This window comes from Periplaneta americana, chromosome 7, assembly GCF_040183065.1.
Source record: "Periplaneta americana isolate PAMFEO1 chromosome 7, P.americana_PAMFEO1_priV1, whole genome shotgun sequence".
NCBI classification, from domain to species: domain Eukaryota; kingdom Metazoa; phylum Arthropoda; class Insecta; order Blattodea; family Blattidae; genus Periplaneta; species Periplaneta americana.
The window spans coordinates 43,272,917-43,293,549 of record NC_091123.1 but is presented as its reverse complement, the minus strand read 5'-3'; the positions used below and the strand labels follow the sequence as shown (position 1 = coordinate 43,293,549).

At 35.5% G+C, this 20,633-nt stretch overlaps 1 protein-coding gene across 1 annotated transcript in view; it reads right to left on the bottom strand.

Moving 5' to 3' along the window:
- The window catches only part of numb (NUMB endocytic adaptor protein), an 847,398-nt gene extending 827,543 nt beyond the window's left edge, over nt 1-19,855 (bottom strand). Inside the window, exon 1 of the mRNA XM_069830650.1 lies at nt 19,685-19,855. The gene's annotated coding sequence lies outside the window, so the exon portion shown is untranslated. The remainder of the gene's footprint in view (nt 1-19,684) is intronic.
- Between the last annotated feature and the right edge of the window lie 778 nt (nt 19,856-20,633).

Below are 20,633 nucleotides of genomic sequence, written 5' to 3'. Positions count from 1 at the left end.
CTTGAGATTCCTCCCCACAAATGCAAGTTGCATCGTCTTTAATATGGAATCTATTTAAGTATTCCCCGAATTTTCCATGCCCAGTCAAAAACTGTGTCAGTACGAAATTTGGCGTTATTACTTTACATTTATTACGATCATAGTAAATGTAAAGTAATAATGCCAAATTTCGTACTGACACAGTTTTTGACTGGGCATGGAAAATGTTTTAATGAAAGCTTACGAAAGAGTAAGAAAATCTTATATGAGAAATCAGAACTTACTATTAAGCACGATTTAATACAGCTGTTGTCTTGGGTGAAAGGCGGGAAACTGAACGAGTGTCAGTTTCTATTTGTATTCCATGAAAAATTCCTCTGATTGTTCCTGCATGCAGTACTTTCCTCAATATTAACAGTGGTACGATTTCGGCGCCGGTACGATATAGGCTACTTTTCCCTAATAAGGTTAATTTGAACATTAAATCAAATTATATCGCAGAGAAGGAAAAAAAATAAAAATAAAACCCACTCTTACAACGAAAATTACACAATCGGCTATTGTTGCCACGATCCGAAGCATAATTTCTAACAATTTAAAATTTTAACGTTCATATCTCATTTACAATTGAACTAAATTGAAGATTAATTCGTACATTTTGAGTGAATATGTATAATTCCCTATATAAACACGTAACATACACTCATATGTCGGTCTGGTAGCGTAGTCGGTATAGCGCTGGCCTTCTGTACTCGAGATTGCGGGTTCGATCCCGGCTCAGGTCGATGGCATTTACCGTATTTGCTCGCGTAATTTGCGCACTTTTTAATTAACTTTGGCCACTGAAAAATTGGGATGCGTAAAATATGCGGATTTTTCAAATAAGAGGTCCTGTTCTGAGTTTACCTCAGTTAGTATATGTATAGGTAAGTATTTACGGTAGGGCTAATTTTCTACACCGGTAACTAGTCTCTACCAAGGACAAGCATTGTTAAAGTAGCGGGACTTTGGGGTTTCTTTCTGAAGCAGGTACTTCAGTTGCTGGTGAATGACCTACGATGGACTGTAGGGAAGGAAAATCCCTACTACACTGAAAAAAAATATGTACGTAAAACGTGTGCACAAAATACAAGGAGCAAAAATAAAGTTCAAAATAATCCCTTAAAAATTAGGGTGCGCAAAATATGCGGGGGCGCAAATTACGCGAGCAAATACGGTAAGTGTGTTTAAATGCGACAGGCTCATCATGTCACCCTTCAATACTGGGGGTAACATGTAGCAGGAAAGGCATGAATTGGTAAAATACCGGAGTTTTCTCTCCACTTGACTAACCACAAACGTAAAATTGCAGCTTTGAAATTGATGCATGTTAATGTAGGTAGCGGCTGGGACACCTCGTTTCTGTTCTTAAAATACTTAGTTTAGTATTCTCCTTGTACTCTGAAAGTTTCTGTATATAATTTTTCAGCACCGTGTAAATGTCTTCATGTAATAATTATTACGATATCCGTACACTATACAATTGCTCATTTTTACGTTAGCTATCCACGTTCAGATATAAGCTATAGGCTAACTCAAGAACTAAACTTGTTACCAAACGGTCAATGCAATCAAGATGATGTTATATTTGTTACAATTTCAAGCCGTCTATGAATACGATTCGAGATCCACACCCTTATACATCATTTAACTACCTCTGTAGAGTACAAATTAAAAAAAAAAAGTTTTATTTAACGACGCTCGCAACTGCTGAGGTTATATCAGCGTCACCGGTATGCCGGAATTTTGTCCCGCAGAAGTACTTTTACATGCCAGTAAATCTACTGACATGAGCCTGGCTCATTTAAGGACACTTAAATGCCATTGACCTGGGCCGGGATCGAACCCGCAACCTCGGGCACAGTAGGCCAGCTCTGTACCGACTGAGCCATCCAGGTCGACTGTACAAATTTAAAGAACATGAAGGGTTACTGGTTGAAAAAGCGAATATGTGAAATTTTCCCTTAGCTAAAAGTAGCAGCATGTGAGATCTCAATTTCCCGATATACTTAATAAAATTATAACAATAAAGACAACATAAAAATGCTATTGAAAATAATTCTCAAATTTTGTTGTAAAATTCCCGAGTTTCTGCGTTAAAAGAAATATTTTCCTCTGCACAGATATCAATATTTTATATTCTGTTGCACTTCTGGCTTCAATTCAGTGACCGGATGTGAGGAGAGTTAAATGATGCATGTAAGGGAGATATAACACCTCACCGTCCTGGAGAAAAAAGATGTCTCATACACAGCTATAAATATCAGTGACTCCCATTTATTGCCTTCTCGGAATAAAGACGTTTACTGATACAAACTAACATCTCACTTCACGATTGTTAAGAACTGTATACTTACTATTTAAAAATGGATTGCATCCAAGAAAATGCCGCTAATATTCATTTTTTACTTTTCCGGGGTTTTGTGACGACGTCACTTTTGGAGGAAGGCACTTCGTCATGTTATAATTATATATGCTGTTTCCTTTTAAGGTTTTTCAGAATTTTAAAGAAAAATCAAGAGTTCAAATATGAGGTCGTTTTTCGAAATTCCAACTTTCATTGACTGAATGTGATTGGCTGGTTTAAAGTAGTTTTTCACGTGGTTTTTGACAGTTAAAGTCAGCCTGATTCTGATATCCATTTCGAATAAATTTGAATGTTACTAGAGTATACAATCGTTTATTAATTATTATAATTACTATTTCAACGTGCAGTTACAGTGATTCTTATGCTGACAATTGTTAAGACTTTACGGGTCTTATTCATAGACATTCTTAGCGCGGGCTTCCGGTGGATGATAAGCGAACTAACGTTTTTCGTATTCATAAACCAGTGTTAGCGATATGATATGATATGATATGATATGATATGATATGATATGATATGATATGATATGATATGATATGATATGATATGATATGATATATAATATGAATCCTGTACATGTAACCAATCGATAGCCGGGGCTAGTTTAGAACGCTCGTAGCGCGGGCTAGCGAAATGTCTATGCATAGCACCCGAAATTTCCATAGGCCGACCGGGTGACTACGCAGTCAAAGAACGCGCTCCCTTTAGGCGGTGCGGCCCGACGATTCGTAAGTTCGAATCCCACCTTGGGCATGAATGGATTAAATTAACTTACTGGCTTTTAAGGAACCCGGAGGTTCATTGCCACCCTCACATAAGCCCGCCATTGGTCCCTATCTTGAGCAAGATTAATCCAGTCTCTACCATCATATCCCACCTCCCTCAAATCCACTTTAATATTATCTTCCCATATACGTCTCGGCCTCCCCAAAGGTCTTTTACCCTCTGACCTCCCAACTAACACTCTATATGCATTTCTGGATTCGCCCATACGTGCTACACGCCCTACCCATCTCAAACGTCTGGATTTAATGTTCCTAATTATGTCAGGTGAAGGATGCAATGCGTGCAGCTCTGCGTTGTGTAACTTTCTCCATTCTCCTGTAACTTCATCCCTCTTAGCCCCAAATATTTTCCTAAGAACCTTATTCTCGAAAACCCTCAATCTCTGTTCCTCTCTCAAAGTGAGAGTCCAAGTTTCACAGCCATACAGAACAATCGGTAATATAACTGTTTTATAAATTCTAACTTTCAGATTTTTTGACAGCAGACTAGATGACAAAAGCTTCTCAACCGAATAATAACAGGCATTTCCCATATTTATTCTGCGTTTAATTTCCTCCCGAGTGTCATTTATATTTGTTACTGTTGCTCCAAGATATGTGAATTTTTCCACCTCTTCGAAGGATAAATCTCCAACTTTTATAGTTCCATTTCGTACAATATTCTAATCACGTGACATAATCATACACTTAGTCTTTTCGGGATTTACTTCCAACCCTATCTCTTTACTTGCTTCAAGTAGAATTTCCGCGTTTTCCCTAATCGTTTGTGGATTTTCTCCTAACATATCCATGTCATCCGCATAGACAAGAAGCTGATGTATCCCGTCCAATTCCAAACCCTCTGTGTTATCCTGAACTTTCCTAATGGCATATTCTAGAGCGAAGTTAAAAAGTAAAGGTGATAGTGCATCTCCCTGCTTTAGCCCACAGTGAATTGGAAAAGCATCAGATAGAAACTGGCCTATACGGACTCTGCTGTCAGTTTCACTAAGATACATTTTAATTAATCGAACTAGTTTCTTGGGAATGCCAAATTCAATAAGAATATTATATAAAACTTCTCTCTTAACGGAGTCATGCGCCTTTTTGAAATCTATTAATAATTGACTGATGTACTGTACCCTTATACTCCCATTTTTTCTCCAATATCTGTCGAATACAAAAAATCTTATCAATAGTCGATCTATTACGCCTGAAACCACATTGATGATCCCCAATAACTTGATCTACATATGGAGTTAATCCTCTCAATAGGATATTCGACAAAATTTTGTATGACGTGAACAAAAGTGATATTCCTCGAAAGTTACTACAGTTAGTCTTGTCCCCCCTTTTAAAACTAGGTACGATACAAGTTTATAAATTTCGCTAGATAATAACATTGATTAAAATGTATTTGTCTGGCAACATAAAATTAATTCGTTTGACAGAACAATTTATAATTCATTAAACTTAAGCTCAAAATGTAGCTTACTTTATTTGACCACATGAAATGATTATACTCCGTTTCTGGAATCTGTAGAATATAGGAGATTAAACAGGTCCTTTGCGCAAGTGGTGAGTCGAGGAGGCCAGTCGAGTGACCGCTCTGGCCGCAGCGTTGCCAACCTGAACACGAGCGAGTCGGCTACAAACCTCCCGAAATTCAGCTACAAAGACTGAAATTAAGCTACGCTCAAAACTTGAAGAATTTGAGTAGGTATATGTTGTTCAATGTGATGCGTTTAACGATAATTTCGATTGCCCGTTATATTAATTTAATAAAAATAATTCCAAAGAAAAAATAATGTAATTAAATATTATTATTATTATTATTATTATTATTATTATTATTATTATTATTATTATTATTATTGTTAATATTATTAATGGGGTTATGAATGTTAATAAGTATAATAATCATTATTTCTTATAAACAGAAAAATCAATACAGTCCTAATCACCTAAGCATCAACACACTTCTAGAAGTTTGGTAAAGCGTTACTCAAGTCAGTCTACAAAGCATGCAGCAATATAACTCACCTAATGAAATCTAGTTGATCCTTCTGATAACACTTGCTGACACAAACAAAAAAAAAATGTCACTGTCCACGTATTTATATACATTTGTCTACGTATTTATACATATTTACAGTCAAAATTTTGTAAACACTAACATACATTGAAGAAGCCATCAACCTCTTCTTCTTCCTGTTGTTCGTCATTTAGTCCTGCCTTAGGATATAACACTGACTTGTCATTGATCTTAACATGCGATGATAATAGGAGACCATTCAGTGTGTTTGTAGCAAGCTTATTAAAATACGTGGATTAATTTCTATGCGGCAGGCTTTTCTTTCTCGTGGATGATTGGCACTCACTGTCAGAACTCAAGATGAAATCACAACACACTACACTAAACTGCACACAAAAGTTACATTTACTAAGAGTAGGTCCTATCTTAGTGGAACTCGACTGACTGGAAATCAAACACATGTAAGACTGTTTTCTTTATTTCCAGTATACTGACGGGGGAAGACGCCATAAAAGGAAATAAATAACAATGAAACATAAGACTCACACATTTTAAAAACTGGCCCTTCCCGCTCATATCTATCTCATTGTCAATTTGTTACGACATTTTGTGCAAAACATTGTAAGCCTAAACACTGTGTCATCAGAAGGCCATTCTTAAATAGCGGTATGTCTGGAGATATTTTAGAACTTGAGATAGCCCTTATTCTTGAGTAATAAATAGAACCGACGATCAATGTTATGTTTATAATATTTTGCACAAAGTGTCGCAAGAAGTGGACAATGAGATAGATATGCATGGGAAGAGCCAGTTTTTAAAATCTGAGGCTTAAGTTTCATTGTTATTTGAAGTTGGAGTACGGTTATTTTTGCGGAATAGGCGACCCCTAATAAAAACTCTGCCGTGTGCCGGGAAGTTCACAAACAGAGGAATCCTCTAGATTCAAAATCCCCTATATCCACTTTCACAAATTGAAGAATTTTAACAGTCACTGGTGGCCAATAGAGGAAATTTTCAATCTAACAGTAACTTTTAATCAACCATCTGCTTCAAATTTAGTAGCTTTTTGAATTCAAACTGTATAAATCATTCGAATTCTTTCTTAGCAAGCAAAATTCTTACTTAACAGATGAATTGCTGATTAATATTTGTTACTTATAATGAAACTAACATCTGTCCATTCTTATCATTATTATCTTTAATTTCTCTAAATAGATTTACAAAACCTCTAATGACAATTACATTAATATTCTCATTATAGAAATAGAAATATATATATATTCTCCCTGTAACATAGTCCTAGTAAGCTTATATTAAATTAATTTTCATCATTTTACTAGCTATCTCAAATATTAAATTAATTATAATTCATTGAATTAAATCAGCTCATAAATTAAGTTACTACTTTACCTTATAGATTTATCTAAATTTAAATAAATGTGTAGTGAAGATTATTGCTGGAGAACCTTTTAAGTGTAGTGAAAATATTTGTAATTTAAATTTATGTATTGTATTGATTAAGGCTGGTTGAGTGGAAGAGAAGGCCTTATGGCCTTAACTCTGCCAGCGAAAATAAAACATTATTATTATTATTATTATTATTATTATTATTATTATTATTATTATTATTATTATTATTATGTGGGCGTAACTCAATTACGAACAAAATGCTCTTTAGAGGGTTTTGAATCTAGAGGATTCAGAGGAACTGTCAGGTTACTGGTTTACTTTTATTGGGTAGGCGAACCCTAATAAACCGCCTGACGGGTGTCTGCAAATTCACGAGTACAGAAATTGTCAGTTAGGTAATAGGCGCTATTCACATAACAGGAAAATAAAACTGAAACTAGGAATGCAACCCTTGCCATAAATGTGGGTCGCATTGTTCAGAATTCAGTCTATGACACAAAGTTTCAACCGGTATGTTTCCGTATTTTAATGAGAAAGTAATTGGAAGTGTAATTAAGTGAATTAGATATTTAATGTTTTTCAATGTTATGGGTTGGGAGTAGTAGCAGGGGTAGGCCCTACTATAACTGTAGGAGTATTATCGAAATAAATATATGGAAAGAGATAATACAATAGGAAATTTAGGAGCGAAGCGAAAAGAAAGAGATAAATATGTAAATAATCAGAGGATAGGAAAAAAAAAATAAGTGATGTAAGTGTTGTAAAATAGAGTAAACGGAAAAGTCAGCAAGTAATGTAGGAGAAAATAGCTGGAAAACAATGATTAAGAGTAGGTAGGATTTGAGGGTAGAGAAGAAAATAAATAACGCAAATTATTAAGGAAGGAATATGCAATATTTAATAGGTGAGTGAGAAATGGAAGGGAAACAGTATAGGTAGGAGGGAGAGAATAGAAGAGGATAGAGGGGGAAGGACATAAAGCAATTCAGTCATAACAGAACATTAGAAAGTAATCAAGAAATTCTCGGCAAATAATACATTAATAGAAAAGAGTTATATGTATAAAGGGATGGTGGATCGAAAAACAGAAATGTGAAGGTCCACCACAACTGTGAATTGTAAAGTTGAATGACAAATAAATATCATACTACTAATGAGGAAGTGAGGAAACTCTGGTGGGTATTAGTATGAGAAAATAAAGTTGTCAAAAGAAAGTGTTTACACATGGTCGCTCGATCGAATCTCAATTCGGCTACATTTTGACATTCGGCTACGACCATTCTGCTACAAGCTACATGACTAAAAATTAAGCTACGTTTAGCCGAATTCGGCCACGGTTGGCAACGCGGGGGAAAGCTTTACTTGAAGATGAGCGTCTAAAATGCCATCCTACCTATCACCATCTGCCACGCGCATCTTACCCCTTGGCGGCCGTGAGCCGATGCAGCCCGCAATACATTCCCGCTCTGATAGGCTCCGCCCATTCTCTTATCATCGGCTCCACCCAAATGCGTCGACTTACTTTATAGATTTCAGAAACGAAGTGTAGTATGAACACCGAAAACCGAATATCACCTTAAAATATATACTGTTTATTTATTATTACTGTATTATTTACTAACAAAGAAACAGATGGTAACGATGTGATAAAAACAGAAGAAAGAATATAAAGATTAGAAGAAATGAAGTACTCTAATGCAATAAAATAGATATTAAATGACTTACTAAAATTCTATTTCACTAATGTTACCTTCACCAAAACGTTTGAACGGAGCTAACATTTTCAGTCGACTATCTATGCGGGGAAACAAATGACGATCGCAAAGCATGTTTTATAGTACTGTACAGAATTTGCAGTTTGAAATGTAGGCAAAGAAACAAATGCTAGGGAAGTGATAAAATTTTAGGGATAACGACGATGATTGGTTGAAACACGTCCTTTCATACCGTTTTATTGATCAAAAGTAGTATGACGTAGTAAAAGTGTTATAGTCCACATAATTTTTTAACTTCTATGTATCAAATATGAATGAGGTCTCGCCCACCTCATTGCATATTACATGACTAGTGTGAACTAGTCGGTTTAACTTCTAATTTTGAAGATATTTAATATTTCTCAACGTTAGATCTCAGATAATATATACATCGACACGTACGAATATTTTTATTGAATATCGTTAAAACTGCATGCGCATGGAACATTTTGAACATCAAGAATGAAGTTTTGGGAAAAAGGCAAATTTGTGAAAATACTGATATATACGGAATAGGCCTAAAAAATCGCTCTCAGACTTCAAAAAAGACTTAGAGGTAAAAAATCTCTCTCTATCAATTTCCTAAGTATCCAAGAAATATTTTCGTACAAGAAACCGAAAATTCATTTTTTGATCATTTCCAATTAAAAAAACCCTCAATCCTAGTGTCCCTTAAGCTTAAAAATTGCAAAAGATGGTCATTTGTTAGACGAGTACATGAATGAGTACGTGGAGTAGGCTTACACTAAATTCGGTTCATTTTTTTAATTATTCTTCATAGACATAAATGCACAGCCAGATTAAGTTATGAGAAGAAGCTATGTATATACAAACGGCGTCTTCAAACCCACTCCCCCCCCCCCCAGTATGAGGATCTTGAACTCAATTTACACTGACAACTACAATAGGTACACAAAGATTTCAAATGCAGAGGTGACTGGCTTAGTGCCGTTCACCTTTACAGAAAATCAGTGACGCTATTGAGAATGTTGCTCAACACGTTGTGTCCAGCAAGTAGCATATATTACAGGGGTCCGGGGATTTCCAGCATTCAGTTACATGGACAAATTGCACCATTTTGTACATCGTATTCCCCTTCCCTGCCCCGTGTGTTCGTCCATTTATATTTCTTGTAGAACAAATTTCGGCCCCTTGCACTTACAAGGGAGCTACTGACGTTAATTTATTGGAGGGTAACATGGTTCGCATAAAGAACAACACGGAAACTGCAGTAAACGTCTGTAAAGACATCAGTTTACAAATAGTAGCAATAAAGAATTAAGACAACTGCGACTATAAAAATCCGACGAAGATTTCCCCTTCTACACAACGCAAAACAAAAATTATTATAGGCAAATTAAATTTTAATACTGTCAAATGTTGTCTGTCATTTTACTAGGTAGGCCTATATTTACTATAGACCAGTTTCTATCTGATGCTTTTCCAATTCACTGCGGGCTAAAACAAGGAGATGCACCTTTAGGCCTACTTTTTAACTTCGCTCTAGAATATGCCATTAAGAAAGTTCAGGATAACACAGAGGGTTTGGAACTGAACGGGTTACATCAGCTTCTTGTCTATGCGGATGACGTGAATATGTTAGAAGAAAATCCACAAACGATTATGGAAAACACGAAAATTCTGCTTGAAGCAAGTAAAGCGATAGGCTTGGAAGTAAATCCCGAAAAGACAAAGTATTTGATTATGTCTCATGACCAGAATAATGTACGAAATGGAAATATAAAAATTGGAGATTTATCCTTCGAAGAGGTGGAAAAATTCAAATATCTTGGAGCAACAGTAACAAATATAAATGACACTCGGGAAGAAATTAAACGCAGAATAAATATGGCAAATGTCTTTTATTATTCGGTTGAGAAGCTTTTGTCATCTAGTCTCGTGTCAAAAAATCTGAAAGTTAGAATTTATAAAACAGTTATATTACCGGTTATTCTGTATGGTTGTGAAACTTGGACTCTCACTTTGAGAGAGAAACAGAGATTAAGGATGTTTGAGAATAAGGTTCTTAGGAAAATATTTGGGGCTAAGAGGGATGAAGTTACAGGAGAATGGAGAAAGTTACACAACGCAGAACTGCACGCATTGTATTCTTCACCTAACATAATTACGAACATTAAATCCAGACGTTTGAGATGGGCAGGACATGTAGCACGTATGGGCGAATCCAGAAATGCATATAGAGTGCTAGTTGAGAGGCCGGAGTGAAAAATACTTTTGGGAAGGCTGAAACCTAGATGGGAGGATATTATTAAAATGGATTTGAGGGAGGTGGGATATGATGGTAGGGACTGGATTAATCTTGCTCAGGATAGGAACCGATGGCGGGCTTATGTGAGGGCGGCAATGAACCTCCAGGTTCCTTAAAAACCATAAGTAAGTAAGGCCTATATTTACTATCGACTGAAAGCCTTGGCCCTTCATGGGCTGTCGCGCCATGAATGACGATATATGGTTACATATTTTTTAATTGTGCGTTGTGTCAGTAATTTTGTACATACAATGAAGGCACTCCCACACATTTGAACGAGACGAAAAAAAATTTTTTTAATTACATTTCTAATTAACTAAATCAGTTTTTAAAGATAACAAGAAAAAATATTATATAATTTTTAGGATTAAAGAAATAGCCATTGCACTATATTAACTGTTGACGGGAAAAAGGAATCAAGTAGGCTTATATACTAAATTTAATGTTGTTGATAACTAATTCTGAGTTCTTGGCAATAGAACCATTAACTCCCTTGCCTTCCAACATAGGAGAGTGACGTAGCAAAAAGTAGGCCTATAATCGTTTTATTGTAGACACCATAGTTTTATATTATTGCGCTTGTATCGCCTACACCCAACCCCCGAATTGTTCTGAGGACCAACACCTGCAGACCTAGTCCGGAGGACTGTCAGACAACTCTATCGACCACATCCCCTCTTCGCCACTTAGGGTAAGGTTACCAGATTTTTTCACAATTTCCGGGGAAAGATATCAACATATTAAAAAAATACTTTAATATTTCTGTTAGTTTGCCACTCACGTGTATTGTTTTTACACAATTTTAAGAATTAAAAGTTTGAATTGACAAGTATCAAACTGTTACACTCACGTCTTTCAGTTGTTGACAATTCAACCAAACAAGACGACAAACCGTACGATAACTTCAGTCTGAAAATTTAAAAGTGGAAGTCATATTTTATATATTTTCAACAAAAGGTCATAATTTTAAGATAAAAATGAAATGGACGGAGATTACACAAAGTTTAAATACACAGTGTAAGTTCGCGCGAGTTACAGAATTTCGAAACAAATCACAATGATTTTAAAAGGAGTTGCAGCTGAAGACTTTGCAAATTATTCTGTGTACTCTTATTATTATCATCAATATTTCAGTATCGCTGCAGACGAGGTCTATCCAGAACTGGTTAGGCCCTTCCAATGTAACATGCATTACCTCTTCAGCAGTTCCAAGGATTTCTCGCTAGTCTGAACCGGTGGGTTTAACTCTTATGATTCACGGTGTATCATCATCATCATCATCATCATCATCACCACCATGGAAGTTCGTCAGTTTGCCACTTTGAGGCCGGAGTGTTGTTATCTGTGTTCCTCGATAACAACTGAATGTAGGAGTTGAGACACAGGCGATTGGAACCCCAATCATCCTCGCCACTTCCTTTCCTCCTCTATTATCCTTTCATTCATCTTCCCGTTACTTCTTCTGGTTTTCACATCGCTCTACAGGCGGCCCTCCGAAGCTGCTGGCTCTCTACAGGCGGCCCTCCGAAGCTGCTGGCTCTCTCGACCGACCTCCGTGGATTGTAATCATATGATGATGGATAACTTCTGCAACGGAACCCGAAGCAGACCTTCTCGGAGGAGGACTATTTTACTGCATAATCCAGTAAGCACCTGCAAACGCTTTCCTTTTAGTAACTACAAGTTAACAGGTTTTCCTTATTCCTCAGTGATGAACTAGTTGTAATAATAGTGTCTATATATTGTATTATTATAATAAAAGTATGTATCATATTTGTTTAATATCTGTATACAATATTGTATATAGGCCCACGGTTATATTTCTCATAGGAGATTCGTTTTTCAATTTTCAGTGGTATCAAATCATTACATATTTTAATTGTTGATGGGATCAGAGACCATGCAACGTCTCAACTCTCATTATAAAGGGACTCTAGAGTCTTAGACATTGCATATAATGAGGGATTTATTATTTAATAGACCCAATTTATTTTTATTTGAGTAGGTACTGTAAGAATTTCATTGTTAAAACAAAATTAATGCTTTTTCGTGAACTTGTAAAAATTTCTATGGTTAAGTACTCTTTGTCCCTTGTGGCAGCTCACGAATGGTGAGAAGATATGTAAATTATGTTAAACATAATGCAACTAGTTTTATTAATTGTATATTAATGGAAGCTTGAGAGAAATCATGGTTGGATCCAACCAATCCGAAGGAGTACGCTCATTGTCTCAGCTCTTACATTCAATTATTGAAGGACTCTGTGTGTGTGTGTGTGTGTGTGTGTGTGTGTGTGTGTGTGTGTGTGTGTTTTTTCTGATGGGAATGATGGTGAAAAACTGGTTATGTTATAAATGTTGCAAATCTGACAATTTTAAACAGATATGAATATCCATTATTTACCAAATTTGTCAGTTTTATTTATAACACTGATATTATTATTATCATTATTATTATTATTATTATTATTATTATTATTATTATTATTAGTATTAGTATTAAAGTATAAAATTGCTTTTTTGTATAGGTGGCTTAGAATTTTATTCGTAGACAAAGTAGCCATGTGTCAGTTAGTGTTCGAATATCTCTGTTCATGTTCAATCCATTAAAAGAGTTGTTTTCCAGCATGACAGCGCTCCAGATTATCATCATTTTGACAGAAGCCAAGACTCAAGAACTGGAAATCACTGTGGTTTTGTAGCATTCACCTCATAGCTCAGATGTTGCACCTTCCAATTACTGTTCATCCTAGGGTTTCTCTTGGGAGCAAAAGCGTTGAGCTCGTAGTACTGATATCACTACTGCTACTCAATACCCACTGTCTCGTGAGGTAGGATCACAGTCTAGTATATACAGTTAAAGCTCAATACGTAGTAAATATGCATCCATAGTGCTAACCACTAGGATCGCTATACCGCCTCATTACAGACAATGCGAAATAGTACCGGCACAGTCTATTGTTCCTAGCACCCTCACAACTCAAGCTTCGTGATTGTATATACTAGACTGTGGTAGGATGCTTAATCTCTCGCCACCATAAGGGCCTTTCGGGACTTGTAATGGGATACGAGTAGCTTTGTTTTTTATGTTGTGTAGAATTTCACAAATGAATTACTAATAACAATATTACTTATGGCTATGAAATTTAATACAAAATGTATAAAGGATAAATGACCCGTCACTGATGTAGATATGGAATGTGCTGGTCGTATTTTCTGCAGCCATTCATTGATGTACAGTGGTTACAGAATATCTCCGAGCCTGACGACCGTTACGATAACGATTTTGATTCCTGGAAGCGGACTTGAGAATGGAAGAACCGGGTGTGGCGACATTATAAGCATGAAAAAAAAAAATCCTGCACACTGCTGAAATTAAAAACATCCGCTTACTGTCACTGTCAGACTTATTTACTTTATTGGAATAGAGGAGAAATATGCAGGCCGGTTAGTGGTCGATGTTTTCAGTTTTAACATACAAGCATAACAATCCGCGCTACAGAATCTCTTGTTTGTTTCTTCTTATCCCGTCCTCCTTTCTTTGTGGCGTAAGGCAGGCTTGGAGATATTTTGCTTCCACTATAGAAAGTGGCACATAAAGCAGTGCAACTATATGGCTACCCTTCTTATGATTCGTACCTTGGAAATTCAGTTCGAAATGCCTGCTTTAATCATTTCGAGATTAAACATTTAAATTGCGCAACTGATCCTGCCTTTATTGATGCATGAGTGTTGGAACAAGCGCACCCGGGATTCGGTTGTAAATTACAATTACGCATGTCTGGAGATCCATTACTATCTGTTAACATGATAATTTCTGCTTTCTATAATCAACTGTAGGTTGAATAAATCGATCTTCCATTAATTGACATTCATGGTTGGTGCATACAACATTTAACTGAATATCAGGACAGATGCGTGAATTATTTGTTTTAATAAATATACATCATTCATAGCCAATGTTCTGTGTAGAATAATGAGTCACATGGTTTGTGTGAATCTCAGATTTACAAGGCTTCATAAAGATCGCATTTAGATACGCTCACATTCCTGAAATAATTGCTCGTTGCACCTTGATCGTTCTGTTTCACAATGAAGGTGTAATTTTAAAAATGTGTACATTTTACTTCTAAAGCTATTTAGCACATTTTCTGCAATAATTTGTCCTTAGCTGAGTAAAGTACAAAAGTGCAATAAATTATACATAACAGAAGTTCTAGTGACTCAAAATGAAGATACTGAATTTAATCAATATGGTTCAGCAAGTTTCTAATAATTATAAACTATTCTAGGATAAAACGTAAACCAGTCCATTGATAGTGGCAAAGATACGGCAACTTTAGCTCTGCTCCTTAACGGTTTTTCGTAAAGTTCCGTTAGCGATATTGCATAATTAATTATCGCGTTTGTAAACTTATTTAGCTGATTTTGTAAAGCTTGTCAAACTTTGCAAATTAATAGAATTTAATTGTGTAACGGAGTTTACAAATGTTTTTAAGTTTCAAATTTGTAATTTGTTAACATTGTCGAAATGGTCCGATAGAAAATAAAACATCAAATTTTTAAGACAAAAATATACATTCTAACTTCTCACTCTCTCTGTTTTACTTGTGAATTGCCACTAATGTAAGTAGTCATTTTAAGAGACATGCCTGTGTTGCCTCAAACCGCGAAGCGGGAGGCGTGGAGAAAAAAAGTATAGTTGTTGGAGTGCAGAGCTAATGAAGGGAGGAGTTACAAAGATAAAAGGTAGTGGAAGCACTTATCTGTCCAACCGCCAATTCTGGCTAGACTTGCTATAACTAGATATAGTCGGACCATCGGATCTATGCCCCTTCAGCGCTGTCGTTGTTCTTGGAAAAGTTAACGCCTCTACTCACCCCATTCCACCCGTTTCTCTCCCACTACGTCAAACAGCAGGCCACGAACCTTGCCGAATAGGGATGTTGCCAAACTTCCGTCAAACAGTGTCATATCTCTTGAATTTTGCTTATAATACTGTAAAGTTAATTATTACTTATTCATAATTCAATTTAAGTAGGTCTAATGACGCCGATTGACTTACGCAAAGTGCTATTACTTGCTTAATAATATTTCTTTCACCATTCCGTGCTACAGTATTCATGTTGAGTTGACAACACTGGACTGCAAGTGCAAATAAACTGTCCCGCAAGAAGGCTGAAAATTGTGAGTAATGGGGGAGAGAAAGAGAGAGGGATAGAAAAGAGAGAAATAGGAATACAGGGGGAGAAATGAATTGCCGAGGCTGAAAAGGAATTAAGGTTCAGTTCGCATATCTTACGAGGGCACAGATCCGACGGCCGGACTATATTTTGTTCGATGGTCGGTGTGAGAACATCAGAAGGGACGATAGGCGAAGTTGGTACTCGAAACTAAGGGAAACCTCTTCTTAATAGTTATCAACTTCACTGTTAATTCAATTATAACGCTAGGACCTTGCGTAATAACCAAATATTACGGTCGAGGCTGAACTTGTGAGTTGTACTGTAATGTATGTGTAGGTTTCCTATATTTAGGAATTCAATCAGTGTCCAAACGATATCAACAAATAACATTTATATTTAAAGACTCGATTAAAATTTGTAAATGTGTTTGTAGAAGCTAAATATCATCATCATCATCATCATCATCATCATCATCATCATCATCATCATCATCCTAGATGTTGATACAGCGTCGTAAAATAACCCAAAAAAAATAAATAAAAAAAAATAAAAATCATCATCATCATCATCATCATAGCACTACAGTCCAGAGTGGACCTTGGCTTCTCTCACTACAGTACTCCACTTCACTCTGTCCCCAGCTACAGTCCTCCACTTCTTCACTCCCAGGATTGCAACGTCTAGAAGCTAAATATATATTCTGATTATCCCAATTATTTATTTATTTCATCAATCTGTGTTCACGTCATGGCGGATTAGATGTATTCCAGTTCTTAATCCGCCATCACTCTCAGTACAAATACAACAAAAACTAATACATATTGAACCTATAAGTATCCTCTGTTTACAATAATAATAATAATAATAATAATAATAATAATAATAATAATAATAATAGTAATAATACACAACTAATAATAAGTATAGCTCTTGTATTTACAACTCCTACCTTAGCTTTTATTTTTTATGCTCAATCTCTTAAGAATTATTCTGTTAACTTCACTGACTACTCTTCGTAGTTTCTTATCGTGTGACTACTCAACATTTATAATTCCATCTCCGTTAGAGCTTTGACTTTCTCTTCCCATCTAATTTTAACTCTAAAAAGAAATTTTCCTAATTTATGCAGACTGCTGGCGTTTAGGTGACCATTCATTTTTTTATACGCTACTATAGCGTTTATTTGCAGAAATTTTTTGTCTACCCAACCATGTCTCAAATCATTCGTTGCCTGACACTTTAGCGCAATATGCATTGCGTCTTCAGCTAGTCCACACAACGGACATTTATCCTTCTCTACATTCCCTCTCTTATTCTTGAGTCTCCAGATACCTAATCTCCACCATGCCATTCCTGTTCTCTCTTCCCTTGAACTTAGTCTAACATATTCTTCCTGTTCCCAAAACTGCTTAACCTCCCTATAGTATTTTAGTGAACCTAGGTCTTTAAAATTACTAAAAATATCTTGTCTCGAAATTTCGTTTGCCCTCTCTTTTACTATTCTTCCAATAGTTTTCGTGTTTATTTATCCCGATTATACCAATTCCATTATTTGTAAGCATAGTAGACCTACTACACTGAATAAAAACTATAAGACATGAAATTATTTAAAAATTAATTACATTAAAATAATCACGGATCATTTTTCAAATTAAAATTAATTATTTGCGATGATAGTCTGCAACTTCTCTGCTGCTAGTATTTCAATTCTTTAAAGCTGGAGACAAAAAACTCTAATAATGAGCCTAATCAAGCTCACTTAAATGTAGTCCAAGCATAAATGAGCCATCGATTAGGATAAACAGTAATTGGAAGGTACAACATCTGGGCTATGAGGTGAATGCTATAAAATCACAATGATTTCCAGTTCTTGAGTCTTGGCTCCTATCAAAGTGATGATAACCTGGAGAGGTGTCATGCTGGAAAACAACTATATTTTAATGGATTAAACATGAACAGTGATTACGCAAAACGTTGTATGCAGAATCCAGTTCGACATCAACGGCCAAAATAAGTCCATCATCATGCTCTCTTCTTCCGCGTGGTTTGTGGTTCATTGCCATTTTCGGGATCCTATTTTCGTCCATTCGTAATACGTGTTGTCTCCATTTATGTCTGTAGTCCAAAATTTTATCATTCATAGAATAGATAACCAATTCTTTCCTGATGTCTTCATTATAAAGTTTGTCCATTCTTGTGCAATCTTTGACTTGACGTAAAAAATTTCATTTCAGCATGTATTACTAAAAACGTTTATCTCCTGCATTTCTAAATAGATTTTTGAAACATTAGTCTATTTTCTTTAAACAGTACTTAGTACAACGAAAAACTAAACGGACTATTATAATTAAGTTATTAATAGGTAGGAAACTTCTAAATAAACCTACAGCTCTATGAATTTCCAAAAAAAAAAAAAAAATAATACATTTTAATACTTCTTTTTTTCATTCATAAACCACAGTACGAAAAGTACACATTGGCCTATACCTGTATCCGGACCCTGGTTAACTGTATAATTTTTTGACAATGCAATGCCAGATAATTGGAGATTCAATAATAATACTCAATTTTCCCAATATATTGTATTTTAAACTAATAGCCTATAATATTACAAGTCTTGTCCTAAAATGAATACAATTCAAATTACACGATTCAGTAGGGACTACCAAATACTAATGGAAATATTTTGTTATAATAGTAACACTTGTAAAAATGATCAGAGCGGAAATGTCAACATGTTTGTTTTACATTAGTATTGTGTTGCATGAAATGACAAACTGTATAGTTCTAATTTTATAGTTAGTTATAATTTATAGTTAGTTATAATTTAATGTAGGACCTATAACTTAATGTATTTTGGTATTTCAAACTTGGAAATTATTTTAGCAGATAAATTATTGGCTTCAGTGAAACAAAGGGACTACAAAATATTTCTACTTAAAACTTGCTACAGTATCTGAAATTATGTACCTAGGCCTACTGATAACATGGCGGGGTAATTTTCATTACTTTCAAAATGTGTCATTTTTAGAGTGCTAATTGAAAATGTGAATAATTTCTTTATTTATATGATTACTCATAAACAGAACACATTCCTTTAAAATATTAATATTTTACATACAAGTTACTGTAGGTTTTACAGTTGTCACCTTGTTTTGACTTTAAATAATGCAACAGATAATGTTACTGTGACACATAATAAGTGCTTCATGCAGTTCATTTAAAATCTTTATAAAGCCTTAAACGACAATCTATACATCCAAAAATAAGTTGATTAGAAATAGCCCTATATGAAAAGCTGTAAGAAATGTTGTTCTACTGAACCTACTACAAACTACACAGAAATTTTCTCTTCGCCTTTCTCTTTTCTTCTAGACAAATTACCGAAGAGAAAATGTAAAGAAAGCAATACGTTATAATAAGTAAAAATATTTACAAATAGATGAAGTCATTTGTGAGACATTTAAATTGTCAATCCTCTAACTTCAAATGGATTAAAACAATACAGACAGTCACTAGAGAAAAAATAGTTTGATATGATGATTGTAATGATCCGTTCTGCGCAACTTCATTACACAACCGGTCAGTGTATGACAGTTATGTCCATTAATAAAACGTAGGCATACTAATCTCTTGCCTGCGTACAAAACAACAGCAACCATAACCTTAAAAAATCATTTGTAGAGCGATTAAATTTGGCACATCATATTATTTAACAAGGTATACAGCGGTCCTTACGTTACAGAATTATGGTTGACCAATACAAAGCAAGATTCGAACGAACATAACCTATATAGCAGTAACACATGTAACAAAAATATCGACAATATAGAGCAACATCGCTGTCATGTACCCATGCACCTGTGTATATTTCAACTTACCTACTGGTAACGCGCTTCAAAATTCTTCCCAGCGACTATCAGACTCCTCCTCAACTTATGAATTGTATTAAAACGAAAAGCACTGTTTTCAAAGAAAAACACAACCATATGCCACTTTTTTTTGTTTCCCCCCCTGTACGCACATACACGAGCCGATTTTCCACGGAATACAAGAGTGTGAAATATAAACACCTCCCACGCATGCGTCCAAAGACAATAGCTATGCCATCTAGTAACACTCACTTCAACGACTAGAACGAAGTGCTCGCATGAGTGACCATTCCGTTGGACGCATTCGTGTCGACGGAATTTAGATATCATGCGGATACCAAAGATTATAATATTCTACATAATTGAAGAGGAAAGGTTGATATCAACTGAAACTCTAACCAATCAACAAGATAGACGACTTGTGTAAGTGACTATGAGAGTCAATGGCGGTTAGTTTGATTTACTGTACTTACTTACAAATGGCTTTTTAGGAATTCGGTCCCCAGAAGTTCATTACCACCCTCACGTAAGTCCGCCATCGGTCCCTGTTCCAAGCAAAATTAATTCAACCCCTACCATCATACCCCATCTCCCTCAAATTCATTTTAATATTATCCTTCCATCTACGTGTTGGCCTCTCCGAAGGTCTTTTTCCCTCGTCTTCCAACTAACACACAATAAAGGCATTTCTGGACTCACCCATATGTGCTATATGCCCTGCCCATCTCAAACATATGGATGTTCCTAATTATGTTGGATGAAGAATACAATGTTTGCAGTTCTACACTGTGTAACTTTCTCCACTTTCCTGTAATTTGCAGGTACGGACGATAGTGATTATGAATTTCTTTGTTCACATTCCTTACATTACCAGTATAGAAACTATATGGGAGTTATGGGTTCAGAAGTTTCAAAGTCTAATTTAACCCCAGTAAAATAAAAAAATGTACCAAATTCA